We start from the raw sequence: 17,324 nt of genomic DNA, 5'->3' as shown, positions 1-17,324 counted from the left end.
GCATGTCTCTTAACCATTCACTACACGCTAGGTTAAAAATGCACAAGCATACAGTGAAATATGAGAGCAATGACAGAGGGGATGTTTTTTCAGCTAAATTTTTAGACTTGAAACATGACACATGCGACATGTGGACCACTTTTATTGTACTTACATGGTTCTCTTTTGTGACTTTCCGGATTGGTGGTGGCGTTGTGGGCTAAAGAACAGAACTTGTAATTCCTAAAACACCCATCTATGAAATATAAACACAAATTTACTGTAATCAAAAATTAGATGTTGTGTATGTTATTGAGGCTGCTGTAACAGTCAAATGAAGTACAAGACTGGAATGTGAATTACAGTCTGCCCTTGACATCCCCACACTGATGCGGTTGCGTAATTCGTCTCTTTCCGATGCACTGTCTCCTGTCTGGATCTGTGGTGACTGCTTGTTGTGTTGAAGCGAGGCAAACTTGATGAGCGGTGACTTGATAAGTTCAAAATTGAAGCAGTCCCAGAAAGGGAGGCTGTAGAGGTGGAGAGAGATATGTTAAAGCAGTGCACAGGTGTGAGACAGTGATAGGCAGCATTGCCTCCTGGGTACAAGGCTTCTCTGGGAGATTTCAACCCCTGATGTTTGGAAGTGACAGTGTGGCAGCGGTGGGAATGTTCTAACCTGCTCTAACTCTGCACATTAGGGTGTTTGGAATTACCATTAATCTTTGTCAGAACCAGAGACTAAAACAAAATATTTTTCATTTTGGTTCATTCTGAGCAAAAACTGTATTTTTTCGTTCCAGTTTAGACGTTCTGCATCCTCCTTTCCAAATGGAAACCAGTTAGAACAAAATAAAAAACAGCTAATAATGTTCTTTTTATAATGACCATACTCTGTGCTAAGGGGTGGGTGAAATTCCAATTTCAGTATTATCAGATCTCTCAAGATGAACAAGCAACCAGTTTTGGAAAAACAAGCCCAAAATAAGCCACTTGACTCATCAAAATAAGTGAAAATAAGCTAATAATTTTTTTTTCCTGTGTGGTGGATTTATCAGCATAGAAATCATAACAATCATAACGTTAATTAACAGCTAAGTATAATTTTAATTACAGATCTGCTTATCAGTCAAACCCAATAGCATCAAATCTGTATAAATGCATCATATCTAATAATTATTAATTGAAGATTTGGACACAACTGAGAAATGTACTTTTTACCTCTAATAATGTTTTCATTGTATCTTGATTAGATGTGCATGTACAGTATATGTAGTAATTATACATAGTTGTTAAAAAGGTCTTCATTCACAGAATGCGACATCCACAACGGGCAGTTAGGCAAAGAAATTTGTGATGCAGCAATTTCTTTTAGGATCAAAGCACATGTTTAATTTTTTTCAGGCAACATGTACAAGTGGTGTAGTAAAAAAGTTATGAAAACATTCTCGGAAAAATGTTATTCGGTTACCAATATTGAAAAATATTTTTTTCACTCTGGAACTATTGAAAATCACTTTGCTCCCGTTTTTGGTTAGTTCTAAAAATTATTTGTTTCGTTTTTGGTTTAGTTTTCATTCCTTGAACAGTTTTTAGTCCCTGGTCAGAACATATGTTTATTAAATCGTTTGGCTTATCCAGCAAGAGAACGTCCTGGTTATTTCCATTATTACCCCCAAGTGGAAGACACCGCTGATGTGTATTTTGAGTGGAAATACTTTGTCTTGCCGACACTTATTTGTTGGAAGTGAGTCATGTGGAAAAGTCCCAAGGTAGGTCCTACCCAACGGGGGAGGAGTTTCTACAAACATGGTGACTGGTGCAGAGGGCCCAGTTTACCAACAGGGAAACAATTTTGCAGTAGATATACGGGGTTACCTACGGGGAACCAGCACATGCAGAGCACCTACCCCAATACAGGGTTTAGTTAGCCGGCAGCGAGTTTTGCCACAAACTCATCTGCCACAGGGCTAGGAGGAAGTCATCCAGGGAACCATTCTTGTGAATATTACCAGGAGTCAACAGCGCACATCTTCAGCTCAGTGGAGGTGAAAGGCACTATGCGCAAGCATAGGGGTCATGGGAACCTTGGGGACATAGCCCGCTGGTGGTCTCAGGATCACAAGAGTGTAGCCCGGACCAAACTCCAGGTCTCAAAGGTGGCTCTCCGTAGACCCCGAAGGACTACAGAGAGGTCCCATGAGAATGAGGCAATGTCTGGAGGGATTCAACCCCCTGGCGCCTCTCAAGAACCTGATGATCAGGTCGTGCTTCCCTAAGGACTAACCGTCCACTGTGTCGTGGTGTGCTGTTATAGCGGCTATATACACCTTCAAGTTGGAGGGGGACAGCCATCCCACCAACCTCTCCTGCAGGAAGGAAAGCACAGATCCGACTGTGCATCTCTGGGGGTCTTCACATCGGGAAGAACACCACTTAGCAAACAGATGCCACTTCAAGGTATGCAGGCGCCTCATAGAGGGAGCCCTTGCCTGAGTCTAACTCCATGCCGCGAAAGAGATGCTCTGAACCGTAACTCAGGGAATAAGGAAACTGCTCTTTTGTTAAACTTTTGGGTACCGCAGCTACTTGAGCGTGCTGCAAAATTAAATGAAAAAGGAACAAAAGTTTCTCCTACCAGCCCTCCACCAGGTGATGGAGTGGTCTGTTCACCAGCTCCGGAACAGCAGGTCTCCTGGTCCCTGGGTCACCCGTCTCCGGGGCGCTTCGAAGCCTTCTTCTTGGTGGCTGGCCGTGAGACCGGTGGTGTCTGCTTCCTGCGGGCGGCTCGACGCCGGAGCGGGGCCGCAAAGCAGCGGAGCCAGTACAGCCACTGCAGGGGGACGCCCTTGGCGATGAGCAGACGGGGTGCGAGGTATTGAGCCGCACCACATTCTGGGCAGGATATGTTGGATGGTGTCCGTCTACTGCTTCACTGCCAAGAACTGCTGGGCAAAGTCCTCGATGGTGTTGCCAAATAGGCCAGCCTGGGAAATGGGGGCATTAAGGAACCATGCCTTGTCAACCTCTCTCATCTCGACCAGGTTGAGCCAAAGGTGGCACTACTGGACCATCAAGGTGGACATCGCTGGCCCAAGAGACCGTGCCGTGACCTTCATCACCCGGAGGGCGAGGTCACCAAGTGCAGTTCCTGCATCAGTCCTGGGCCCTCGTGCAGCTCTTTCAGCGCCTTGGCTTGTTGGACTTGCAGGAAAGCCATGGCATGCAGGGCGGAGGTGGCTTGTCCAGCGGCACCGTAGGCTCTGGCCGCCAGAGACAATGTAAATCTACAGGCGCTAGACAGGAGCTTCGGGCACCCGCGCCAGGTGGCGCACTCTGCGAGCATAGGTGCACCGTGAGCGCCTTATACATTGGGGGCATCGCAGAGTAGTCCTTGGCCGCCCCACCATAAAGGGTAGTGAGGGCGGAAGAGCTGAAAGATCGGGACCGGGCAGTAAAAGGTGCCGTCCACAATCTTGTCAAAAACTTACTTTATCTCTGTTTCCCCATCTATTAGACAATTTCAGTTGGGAAGTTTCCCAATCACAGTTGACAAGTTTGCCAGTGAATATTGTATTTTTTGCAATGGCATTGGTAACCGAAAACATGATTGTAAAACAGTTAAAGGATGGGCAAGGAGGAGGCGAGAACCGGCTTGTCAATATAAATAATAATTTAATGAAAACTCAAAAACACATAAACAAACACACATGACGGACATGCCCGTAATTCTCTCTCTCTCGAACAATCGTCACCGGCCGCCTTTATCCCTCGCGCGCCTCATCAGGCCGATTGGGGACCGGGCGCGCGATATTCTGCCCCGGCCCCGCCCCCCTCCGCTCCACAATGATGAACACACTATGTGTAGACACTCCTCATAGAGTGATCTCTGCCTACTTCCCTACTACAATATATACAGTAGGATACTAATAAATTAGCAAGATGTCAGTATCCTCAGTATTCATGAAACAATTGGCATCTGCTGAGATTCTGAAATGAGCATCCTGGACACTCCCAACTTTTTAGTGGTATTGGTACAAATAAAGTTGTTCCTTATGGTTATATTGTACAAAATCATAGAAATGTATGTATGTAATACATTTGAGTCATAGGACAATGCTCTGGTTGCCATATGAAGTATGTCAAGGAATGTATATACCTAAAGAATGTACTTAATTAATGATTGAGAAGTAATTAATCAAATACAGGACACTGAAAGTATGTGAATTTGGATGCAGAAATATTGTACCTTCTCAGTAATGATAAAATTGGACTGAGAACTTAAGCACAATTAGAACCTGTATACTGACAGTATTATCTGTAAATGACACGAGTTATAATTATGAACAAGTCATCTGAGATTTCATGTACTGATTGGGAGATGATTGACATCTCTGTATTTATTACTGATTACTGATTGTCTATTGCCTGAATGTAGGTGTTACTAAGTTTTTTCAGGTCTCACAAAAATTAATTGAAACAAACAAGTCTTATATATATGTGATATAATTACAGGATGTATATATTTAAGGGAAGGGTTTAATTAAGGTGAGGAGCAAACCTAATGCTGCAACTACAGTGGCTGTTCTGGGCTGCATTTCCCAAAAGCATTGTAAGCCTAAGAAGATTGTAGAAATCATTGGCAGCAATGGTCTCGACAATCAACTCTACTTTTGGAAAAAGCAGCCATGAGCAGTCTGATTGGACTCTCCTTATTGGTTTATATTCACTTCCTTGAAAGTGTCTCACTGGAACCCAGAGTTTTGCTTTTTAAAAAGAGAAGGAAGGGCAGGTCAAAATAAATTTTTGTGGCAATCAATACTATGCTTAACTTTTTAAATCCGGAATATTCATTTATTTCTCTTTATAAATCACATGTATGTAATGAATCCCAGCAGTAGCTGGACATCCAAATGTTATTTAACATAGAAAATTGGCAGAATGGTCTAAAATTGTATGAAGTTGCACCTGGCAGCTCATCAAGAAATTTAGCTTTAGTCAAGGTCTTAGTTGAAGGTCAAAATAAATGAGAAATGTTGTTAAGTAATATATAGCAAGCAGACATTCCCATCCAGACAGGACCCCTAAAAAATGTCTAGGTTACTGTTGTAACCTCCGTTACCTGATGGAGGTAACGAGACGTTGTGTCTAATGAACGACACTAAGGGTCTTTCTTGAAGGCTTCGGTTACCTCTGAACTTGAGAAAAGGCCAATTGGCAGACAGAATTTGCATACTGGTTTAAAAGGAGGGAATCCTGCATCTGTTCATTCAGGTTTTGCACTGAGGAGCCGAGAATAATGTTCGGCCATATTTCTCACATAGAGTTAAAGTGGCTGGGGCCATTTAACACTATAACACACATCGGGGAAGGCGTTCTTTTCCAAATCCTATTCTTTCAGGGGGAAAAGACCCAAACACAGCAACCAGGGGGCAGAGGGAACTGCCCAAGAGAGATGCGGGTCTGCCGGCTGGGGGAATTCATCCGTGAAGGCCAACCCTGTGGAGCACCTATTCCAGTACAGAGTAATTAGTTCCCGTAGTGGGTCTGGTCGGGAATTCCTTCACTGAATTCGTGGACCAGAGGGCTAGGAGGAAAGACATCCAGGGAGCGTGAAATTGGTGGACTCTCCTGGGAGAAAAGAGCACACGTGTATGCCTCATTGGAGGGGAAGGGCACTATGTGCAGGCAGAACACCCGGTCAGACGTTCTGTATTCCCGAGTTCTATGTGCTCGGACCTGAGAGAATACGGGACAAAACCGACTCAACCCTGAGATTGTAGAAACTCGTAAAAGTATTGGGTGTTACCCAGCCCACCGCTCTGCAGATGTCTGCTAGGAAGGTGCCGTTGGCCAGTGCCTATGAGTCTAACTCCATGCCGCGAAAGAGATGCTCTGAACCGGGGCGAGCTTGCTCTTTTCCCAGTTGACCTGAAGCCCTAGTCGGCAGATGTCCTCTTGGCTGGAGGGACAGGCTCTATCGTGTCTTTGAGTTAAAGGGTCATGAACTCCGCACGTAGGGTGTTGGCATCTTCACTGAGCACCGAAGTAAAGCGGATACCACCGAAAAGGGGGCGTGGGCCTTGCGAACTGAATTGTGTAGCCGAGTCGGATGGTCCTGGCCAACCAATGCGACGGGTTAGGAAGTCCAAGCTCTGTGCGAGGGGCACTGAGGGGACGATCGTTTTCGACATACCTGCCATGGTGGAGCAGTGGTGCGGAGCAGGTAGTGTTGCGTCCCGAGGCTTTGGTGCTGAGAAAAGACTGAGGCACTTACCTCCCTCCACACACTCGGCAGGGGGTGGGTTTGTGACTGAGGAGGAGGTCCTGTGTAGGAGTCCTCTGGACTCGTCAGAACCGGCCGGCCGGGGGACAGCAGTCGTGGGTTCGGAGGTGAGGAATCCGCGTCTGGGTGCCGGGACTGCCGATGTTTGGTGCTGGGTTGCCGTGAGAACGGCATTTGCCAGGGAAAGAGGAAGTAGCTCTTTTATTGAGAATGTAGGTTCCGCAGCCCGAAGGGAGTGCTGCAAAAAAAATAAAGACATGATGATTCTCCTCCCAGCCCTCAACCGGGGGAAGGAGTGGTCTGCTTACCAGCTCCGGAGAAAACATCTCATCCTCTGGGTCGTCCATCTCAGGAACCTGAGATGAACCTGAAGCCTTCCGGGTCCTCGAGGATGTCCGAGAGACTGGGGGGGGGGGGGGCGTGCGCTTCCTGCGGGGCTCTCAACTCTGGGGCGCTCGACACTGGGGCTGAGAGCTGGGCCCAGGTTGAAGCAGAGCTGCCTGATGTTTGGAAGCTGCTGGGGACGCCCTCGGCAAGCAGACGGAGCACGGCTTGTGCTGGGACGGTGGCGAGGCATGATGTGAGAGATGGCCTCTGCCTGTTTCTTCACCGCTGGAAACTGCTGGGCGAAGTCATCGATTTGTTGCCGAATAGGCCAAACTGGGAGACAGGGGCATTGAGAAATCAGGCTTTGTTGACCTCCCGCATCTCGACCAGGTTCAGCCACAGGTGACGTTCCTGGACCTGCTGTGTGTGCTCTTAAGATAAATTAAACTCTTTTTGGAAAATACTCTTTTTCAGAAGCGCAGGCGTGCAGAGAAGAAGAAAGCCACTGATACGCACCGTAGATCCAACAGCAACGGTCAGCAGAGTTGAGTGGAACAGAAGTGATCTCAGCTTGCTGATTTCACAACCGCTCGGCTCCGAAGAAAAAATCTGAATGGACATATGCACGATTCCCTCCTATTATACCCGTATGTCCGGGGGAGGGACATATTATGCAAATTATGTCTGCCAATTTCTCATTGGCCTTTTCTCAAGTTCAGAGATAACCGAGGCCTTCAAGAAAGATACAATGTCGAGTGAGCGACAGACGGGGAACAGTTTGTATTTTTTTTACAGAGGTTGTTGATTCAGACTGGATTAAAAATCACAAAGTATGTACGTGAAATACAAATGTATAAATAAAATAAATAAATAAAAGTATGTATCAGAAAACCAGTCTCTTCCACACCTGTTTTGCCTTTTTCTGTGCACGTCTATTCCTCCTCTCATGTACTCCTCCACTTCTCTTTTGTCCATCTACTTCATACTCATTGATTCCCTTTCTCTTTTATTTATCTACTCCTCTATTCATCAATTCCTCTTTCATGAATGAGTTCAGCTGAGTAGGCTTTGGCAGGTTGAAGCATGGGATGGGGCTCTGCATTTTTGTCTGCCTTAATCCTTTGTTTTTTTACTCTAACTGCAAACTAAACAGTATCTTGGCAAGCAACAGCCTCATTGGATTTTAGCAGGGCTGAGCAGCTTGCCAAAAGCTGCAGCTTGAGCACCACCTCTATGAAGCCTCAGATATTAGCCCTTTTTGTCATGTTGTGCTGCTGCTGTTTGGGTCATGACCACCATTTTCTGAACACCTCTCAATCTGAATGGCTGTTTTTGATGTGTATGAAGGCACATGGGCGACCCAGACTTTGATTGTTGTCTGCTCCAGGGGTCTTGACAGGGGCCATACTAAAGTGGGGCAGCTCAGGTCAGCTCAGCCCAGTTGTTGTAATAGTATTTTAGGATAAAGGATCTGATGAATTATTATTGTGATGAGCATTTCAACCAGCCACTTATCACCACTTACCACTGATCAGAATGTATCTGTACCAAATCAACAGCAGTCAAGTCTGATATATTTACTTGGTGCGTACAATGTCAGCAGTTATTTCAGGCCGAAGCACTGAACATACAGATGGTATTAAGATACTCAATGAAATTACTGATGAAATGTTTACTAAAAAAATTATTTTGTCAATGGTAAAGACGAAACAAAAATATAGGCATAATGAGAAATCTTGATCTTCTTAGATCTGTTTGTATACTGAATTGCATACTGGCATAAAATGATACATCCATGCATGATATGGTACAATTTAGAGTTGGATACTGTGTTGTACTGTTTGTACTGTTTTATGCAGTATATAAAATCTAATTTGTGAGATGGATAGGCTGTGATGAAACGTTTATTGTGAGTTATTCTCAGTGGAGCTACAATGGTTTTTGAATGGCTTCATGGAGAATTCATAACAATCAATCTTTCTTACCTCCCCTTCCCAGACCAAAGGCTTATTTTAGTCATATTAACCAGAGACCTCCATCGTCTCATTCTAAAACTAATTAGCTAAATAAATACAAGCCACAACCTAGCAGATTCCCTAACAAAGCCATGAGATATTACATAAAACTCATTGATATATATTTCATATTTATTTACAGTATATGGGAGGTATTATATACCTGTAGCATTTCTCTTTCAAAACTCAGAAGACTGGCAAATAACAAGAACATATTTTAATATTTATTGCACTAAACCACATTATTCACAGTCAATATTTTTTATACTTTATGCCAAGAAAATAAATTCTGTAAAAAACAATAAGTATAGCCATAATACAAAACTGATAAACACTAAGAAAACTTACTTCTGTTTGAACCATGTGGTCAAAAACAAATTTTTCATTTACAATAAACTACATAGATGGTGAATGCGTTATATTTTTTAAATAAATTAGAATTAAATTCCATACAATCAATGAATACCATGAATATGTAATCATAATAATTGTGGACATGCAAATTTGCTGATATTTTGACTGTGCATTACACTCACAGTGGGTGAGAAACTGATCAATATTTGTATTTATTTTTTTACTATAAGTTCCCCTCCATGCCTAGTTGGTGACGATATGCATCAAACAAAAGAAGAAGAAAAGAAAGTGAAAGTGAAGATTTATAATAAAAAACGTACTTAAATATTAAGCTGTTTCTTACCCACACCTATCATATAGCTTCTAAAGATATAGATTTAATCACAGGAGTCATATAGAGTACTTTTATGCTGCTTGTATGGCCTCCGAAGTGCCGTAGCTGCCATAAAGGAACGGTGACCGGTGGCCATGGACACCGAATGTGTGACCCAGGAAGTGAGGAAACTGCTCTTTTCTTGAAAATGTGGGTGTGGCAAAATTAAAAGAAAAGGTAAACAAGGATTTTCCACCTGGCCCTCTATTGGGGATGGAGTGGTCTTCTTACCAGTTCCTGTGTAGCGGGTCTCAGACTCCCTGGGTCACCCATCTCAGGAGTGCTTTGAAGCATTTACTTAGCAGCCGGTTGTGAGACAGGTGGCGTCTGCTTCCTGCAAGTGGCTATATGCCAGGGCCGGCCTACTGGGGTGGACTGCAGCGCAGCCGGTGTTGCTGCCACAGGGGAATGCCCTTGGTGACAAGCAGACAGGATGCAGGATCTTGAGCTGCACCGGGGCAGGATGTGTTGGATGGCCTCCGTCTGCTTCATAACCATCAAGAACTGCTTGACAAAGTCCTCGATGGTGTTGCCGAAAAGGCCAACCTGGGAGATGGGGGCGTCAAGGAATCGTACCTTGTTAGCCTCCTTCATCTCGACCAGGTTGAGTCAAAGGTGCGTTTGACCATTTGGCATCTCCAGTCGTAGAGCCGCGAGGGTTCAGGGGGAAGTGGAGGGTTCCACTCCAGCTCAGGCAAGCCGGGCAAGCATGGCCACCAGCTCCGCATCAGCCTGTGACTGGGCGACCGCACCTGAGGGTGGGATCCCAGCCGAGTCCTCGGCATCAGACTGGACGAGCCCACTCTCTGATGCTGCGATCGAGAGCTCATCCTCTTCGCAAGCTCCGAATTAGACCGCAAACCCGCATTGGCTAATCGTGAACCTGCTTTGTGATTGTCTGCCGCCTGATTTACCCCTGTCTGTCTGAATTACTGTTTATTGTTATTAAAAGCTGCACTTGGATCTCAACTCTGTTGACTCATCATTACAAGGACTCTCTGATCACTGTCTGGTTCATCTTCTCCTGACCTACATGCAGAAACTAAAATCTGCTGAGCCTGTAGTGAGGATTGTAAATAGTTGATGAAGCAGAGCTGGAACTACAAGCCTGCTTTGACTGCACTGATTGGAGTGTTTTTGAAACTGCAGCCACAGACTTGGATTAGCTCACAGAGACTGTGCCATCATATATCAGTTTCTGTGAGAATATGTGCATCCCTATTAGGACATTTTTATTAATCAGTAACAATAAACCATGATTTACAGGAAAACTCAGACTGCTTCGTCCAGCCAAAGAGGATGCTTACAAGAAGTGGGGATAAAATATTGTACAACCAGGCCAGAAACACACTGACTAAGGAAATCAGAGTGGCTATAAGAAGCTACTCTGAAAAGCTGAAAAACATGTTTTCAGCCAATGATCCTGCATCTGTGTGGAAAGGCCTGAAAAACATTACCAAATATAAGACACCTCCACCTCGCTCTGTAAAGAATCAACAAATGTCTGATGAACTGAATGTTTTACTGCAGGTTTGAAAAGCCCAGTCTCCCAACCATCCCCCACTCTGATCTTCACTTCACACGTATACCAACAACTCCTAGAACACTCCTCCTCCCCCTCCATTCCCTCCTGCTACTCAACCTAAACTTATGGCCTGTGAGAAGGATGTGTGCCAGGTCTTCTGGAAACAAAAGACTACGAAAGCTTCAGTCCCAGACGGTGTCTCAACTAACGGTCTGAACTGGCCCCCCATCTTTACACAGATCTTCAATAGATCACTGGAGCAGTGTGAAGTTCCCTGCTGTTTCAAATGCTCCAACATCATTCTAGTCCCCAAAAAATCACAAATCACAGGACTTAATGACTACAGACCTGTCGCCCTCAAGTCTGTGGTCATGAAGTAATTTGAGAGACTGGTTTTGGTCTACCTGAAGGACATCACTGGACCCCTGCTAAACCCCCTTCAGCTTGCTTACAGAGCAAACAGGTCTGTGGATGATGCTGTCAAAATGGGACTGCATTATATCCGGCAACACCTCGACAGACCTGGGACTTATGCAAGGATCCTATTTGTGGACTTCATATATCGTGGATCAATATCATCATGCCTGATCTTCTCTCAACCAAACTGACCCAGCTCTCAGTGCCAACCACAATTGGTCAGTGGATCTTCAGCTTTCTAACAAATAGCCAGCAGCTAGTGAGACTTTAGAAATCACATACAGGACCCTCACTATTAGCAGGGGTGCTCCTCAGGGATGTGTTGTCTCTCCACTGCTCTTCTCCCTGTACAATAATGACTGCAACGCAAAGGACCCCTCTGTCAAGCTCCTGAAGTTTGCAGATGACACCATGGTCATTGGCCTCATCCGTGACGGTGATGAGTCTATATATAGACGGGAGGTTGAACAGCTGACTGTCTGGTGCAGTCACAACACCTTGAGCTGAACATGCTCAAAACAGTGGAGATAATAATGGACTTCAGGAGAAATCCCCCGCACTTCCCACCCTCCCAATCCTGAACAGCCCTGTGGCAGCATTGGAATCATTTGGGTTCCTGGGCTCTACCATCTCTCAGGACATGAAGTGGGACACCCACATAGACTCCATTGTGAAGAAGGCTCAGCAGAGGTTGTACTTCCTTCACCAGCTGAGGAAGTTCAACCTGCCACTGGAGCTGCTGACTCAGTCAGTCGTCATTGAGTCTGTCCTGTGTACATCTATAACTGTCTGGTTTGGTTCAACCACCAAATCAGACATAAGGAAACTACAACAGACTGCTGATAGGATTATTGGTGCTCCCTGCCCACCCTCCAAGACCTGTATGTCTCCAGAGTGAGGAAATCTGCAAGTAGAATCACTCTGGACCCCACATCCCCTGCCCACTCCCTTTTTGAACTGTTGCCCTCTGGCTGACACTACAGAGCACTCAGCGCCAGGACAACCAGGCACAACAACAGTTTTTACCCTCTGGCCATTTACCACATGAACAATTAAACTGCCTTCAGAACTCCCATAGTGCAATAATATATAAATATGCACATGCACATATATAAATTCACTCATATTTAATTAAATAACTGTACATACCCCTACCTTGCACATATATTACCACCTGCACATGTACATACACCATTCTATGTTATATGCCCTATTTTTTTTTGTATGTCTATTTATACTCTTACCTTGTTCTATTTTCTGTATCTCACTGTAATGTTCTGTGTGCACTTGCTTGTTTCATCACCCAAATGTGAAAACATTTTGAGCCAATCACTTGTGCTGTAAATGCCATGTGACTGATCCATGTGGAGCCGCAGGAAAAATAAATCCTGATAGCGTTGTGTAACAGTTAAAGTATGGGCAAGGAGGAGGTGGGAACCAGCTGAACAGTCAACGTAAAATTTCATCAGAATCTCAACATAAAACACACATAAGGACTCACATGCAACACGGCCATGTGCGCTCTCTCTCTCTCTCTCTCTCTCTCTCTCTCTCTCTCGAACTGGTGCCTCTGGCTCCCCTTCATCTCTCTCTTCTGCTGATCAGCTTATTCTGAGCTGGACATGCATCGTCACGTCCCGGCCATGCCCTCCTCCTTTTTAAACTCCTCCGATTCAGGCCGGGGCACCACCAGTCTGACAAATCCCCCACCCCCCATTTCTGGAGGGGAGACGCTGCCCTTCCGGCCGTTCTGTCAGCCGGTGGTCCACCGCCTCCTGTGAACCTGGGGGAGAGATAAGGGGAGATGTGGGGAGAGGGAAAGGGCAAACAAAGACACACAGAGATAGAGAAAGAGAGAGATAGAGAGAGAGAGAGAGAAGAACTTGTTTGCCGGCTTCCTGATGCTGCTGTTGCCCGGTCCTCAACCACTCCTCTGCCCTCTGTTGGATGCTAGCTCGCTCCTCCCTTGGCAGACAGCAGCAATTCCTCTGGTCCCTGGCGGACAGAACTGCTCCTCCCCTTCTTAGGTGGATGGCAGCAGTTCCTCCATCTCTCTGCATACTGCAGCAACCACACCATCCCCAGGCAAACTGTTGCAGCTGCTCCACTGGCAGATGGCAGGGGCGATGAACCTCTGGCTCCCCTTTATCTCACTCTCCCGCTGATCAGCTGATTCAGTGCCAGCCATGCATCATCATGGCCCGGCCACGCCCTCCTCCTCATCACACATTGATTGGAAAAACAAGAATGTGTACAGTCCCAAACCCTTGATTAGCACTTTTTCTGTCAGTACATGAACTGTGACATCAAAGTCAGCAAACATGGAAAATTTATTATAAGTCCATAGTAAAAAATCAAATAAGTATATTTGACTACTTTTGAAAGGCCATCATTGTCATCATTTTGCCCTGAAAATAGTGTAGTTACACGTCAACCAGCAGGGGCTAACTACTGAAACTAACTAACCAAACACCGACCCCCTGCCAAAAGCGAACAAAGTAATTAATTTTAATCAATAAATGACTGATAACTGCCAATGTTCCACTATTGAACAGTTATGAACTCAGTAGCAATATAGCTTGTCCAGTGCACACCTGTTGTCACGCAAGCCAAGGCCAAATATAGATGACAGCAAATGTAATATGTCTGGCAGGTTTCTTCTCTAATCAATAATTAATTTATTCCGCAAGCCAGATTCTATCATCATTCATTCTTTGAACTAAACTTTGATTAAGACAAATTTCACATCTGATTTTGACATGGTTCTTTCTCACTGCGATGTGGTACGAGGCCTGCGTGTCATGATTGATTCTCCCTTTTGACTAATGAAGCGTTGAGGTGCAAGGGTTGATCTTTGTTCTCATCAATCACTGTGTCAGTAAAGTGACATTGGCTGCTCGATAGCTGAAAAGAGGAATCCCTGCATTGTACGAGACAAATGTCATACTGTAGTTCAGTTCAGTTGCAGGGAATTTTTGCATTGTTATTCCTTGTTAAAATGTCTGCATTTGAGACAATATTTTGGTCTTTTCAACAGATCTTAGTCAGGTTAGACAGCATATTTAAATTTTAGGGATTGAAAACAAGGCTGTTAGGGGTAGATGTGTTGTCTGTTTACTGGCACTATTCAAAGAAACATGTAATTATCACAACTCAAGTTTTCAGGAGGTCTTTGTCCAGTGGAATATTTTTTGGCATGACATATTTTTGTCATGTTTCATCAGCAATTAACAGTTTAGGTATTTGACAGAAAATCCTATTGAACAGACTGTACTGATTTGTCCCTCACAGCTTCATTTTAATTTAGTAAAAAATTGGCATCCATCCTAACTAAAGTCTATAGCAACGTAAGAATTGTGGATTAAAAGCAATACTATAAATTAAACCAATGTTAAAGAGCCCATATTATGCTAATTCACAGGTTCATAAATTTATTTGGGGGTCTACTAGAATAGGTTTACATGCTTTAATGTTTAAAAAACATATTATATTTCTCATTCTGTATATTTATTTTACCTGCTCTTTATACTCTGGCCAAAAAGCTCTGATTTACCTTCTGTCTCTTTAAAGCCCCCTTTTCTGAAAGCCCAGTCTGTTGTGAATGGTCTTTTGAAAATGTATTGAAAGATTGGTCAACGGAAATGTAACGCCCTTTACCATAACTGAGATTCAGCTCCCGAGTATTCCTGAGCAGCTGTAAACACTATTGTCTCTATGGTAACAGTGGTGTCAGTTTTTATCTTACCAGCTCTAGCCCCAGTCTGATAATGAATTAAATAATGAAAGTTTGGTAGAACAAGCTGATCGACCCGAACCACCTTTGCAAGCACGACTTGAGCAGGACGTTTCACAGTGGTAAGTTTTAATTTAGTAGCTTTCTTACAAGTACACCGTTGATTATTGAACCTGACAAAGCTTAAAGTAAAAGACACAGTGCATCTAAGTTAGTCATCTTTTGCTGGAATGGGTTTCGCCCGAACTATGAACAGAGAACAGAGGCTTACTCCTGGTTGGACATTACTGGGTGTATTAGAGAGTCAGTAAGCAAGTTAGCCTTGGACTACCGTTAGCGGCCGTAACATTACAGCTTGTAATTTTATAACGATATAAGACTCTTGAGATCGGCTATTTTGTTACTCAGTTTTAGGTAAAAGCCAGCCCACAGCTGAATAGTAAACCCTTACCAAAACAATAACATTACATAACAAGTTAGCCAAGCACCACTGTGGATTGCACAAATCCATCTCCACACTTGATCACTATACATGATAGTAAGAACAACAAACAATCTGCATAATTCTACACAATTGTTGGTGAAAGTGGGCCCACAGCTGATTAGCAAAACTATTTCAACACAATAACATTAGCTAGCAGGTTAGCAAAGGCATACAGAAGTGCACTGGGTGTAGCTACAACACTAAACTCTGCAATTGAACTCTCAGTAGCAGATAAATCCACAAATAATCAAGCATACTTGCAGGTTGTGATCCTGAAGCACCAGATTGAAAAGTGGGAACAAAGTGGGAACTGCCCCATCATTCAGGGGTCTTCCCATCCGCCACTAGCCTTATCAACAAGGCCCGGTACCCACCCTGACACTCTCCACACTCCACCTCTGGCTCTACATGCCACTGTACTTACTCTGGTGTACTGCTCTCTTTTATTTTTATTCTTACTTTTAATATATACTGTGTGGATATATTTATATTTATATTGCTTATATTTTAATACTTGTTTCTCTTAACTTTCTTATATTTAGAGAATGTGTGACATGCGCTTACAACACCAAAACAAATTCCTTGTATGCGTAAAAAATGTACTTGGCATTAAAGCTTTTTCTGATTATGATTCTGATTCTGTAACGGACTTGAAGATCTGGTTGCATTTGTTGTGGATGTACTGCTGAGAATGTACTGGTACTTCCATTTGAAAGTCCAAATAAAGAGGTTTTCCTTTCGAAGATGCTGAAGAAAACAGCATCTTCCTGACATGACGACAACACTAACCCAAATCATCCTGGCCTCGGCTATAACTAAGTTTGTTTGAGGGCGGGCATTCTGCAAATGTGTTACATAGTGATTTAGATACTTTACGGAAGAACTGGATGGACTACAATCCAGCTGTTTCTTGTTGTTCTTGAGCAGTGTTTGCTGTGGGAGAGAATAACTCCTTTTTACATGGACTTTGTGCTTTGTAACTTCACAGACCTTTAACATGCACAAAGAGCTATGATACACACTAAAGGAAAAGGAAAATCCCAAAAAGCATAAAAGGGCCTCTTTAAATAAATGATGTTTATGTCACGGTCCTGTCACCTTGTCAGGTTAGGTTTCTGTCTGATGGGGCCATGGAATTATCATCCCCTTTCTGTCTCATGTTTCGTGTACGTTCTTTGTGTGAGCACATGGGTCCGGTTGTTAGTGACTGCCGTGCGCTCTCCGGTGATGTTGCGATGCTGTCACCTTGTCAGGTTGGGTTTTGTCTGATGATGACATCACATCATCGTCCCCTGTCTGTCTTGTGTTTCATGGATGTTCTTTGTGTGAGTGCACGGGTCCGGTTCAGATGTTAGCTTCATGAACTCAATGTACATTGTAAGGAAACATAAATATACAATAACGACTATGAGTAGTCAAGTTGTAATTCCTATTTATACTATTGCTGCAGTGATATGACACAGCGCATTGTAAATGTTAATTGACCTGTTTCGTCTTATTGTTTTGGGGTGCAAACAACTCCCCTTTTAGCTAAAGACCTTTTCTGTGGCCAAATTGTCCCTATTGTTTTATTCAATTTCTACATGTTCCTTATTAAGCTTAAACACTTTACAGAAGCTTTAAATACAACAAAAAATCTATAAATGCAGCAAATAATCTACTGAAATCCATGGAAACGGGTTGGTTTTTCTCTTGGCATTTGTAATGTTGTAATGTTTAAAGCGTGCATCATGGTAACATCTACTGGTATTTATTTAGATCAAAAATGCTTTTAATGAATATCAGTTCATATCAATGTCTAAAGTAATACATATGGTTTAGATCAAATTCA

General features: G+C 43.8%; 1 protein-coding gene across 1 annotated transcript in view; it reads left to right on the top strand.

The window, feature by feature from the left end:
* Nucleotides 1–17,324, top strand: part of LOC127632848 (glutamate receptor ionotropic, NMDA 3B-like) — a 135,096-nt gene that overhangs the window by 27,720 nt on the left and 90,052 nt on the right. The window lies entirely within an intron of this gene.

This window comes from Xyrauchen texanus, chromosome 39 (genome assembly GCF_025860055.1).
Source record: "Xyrauchen texanus isolate HMW12.3.18 chromosome 39, RBS_HiC_50CHRs, whole genome shotgun sequence".
Taxonomy (NCBI): domain Eukaryota; kingdom Metazoa; phylum Chordata; class Actinopteri; order Cypriniformes; family Catostomidae; genus Xyrauchen; species Xyrauchen texanus.
This window is presented reverse-complemented; position numbering and strand designations above follow the sequence as displayed.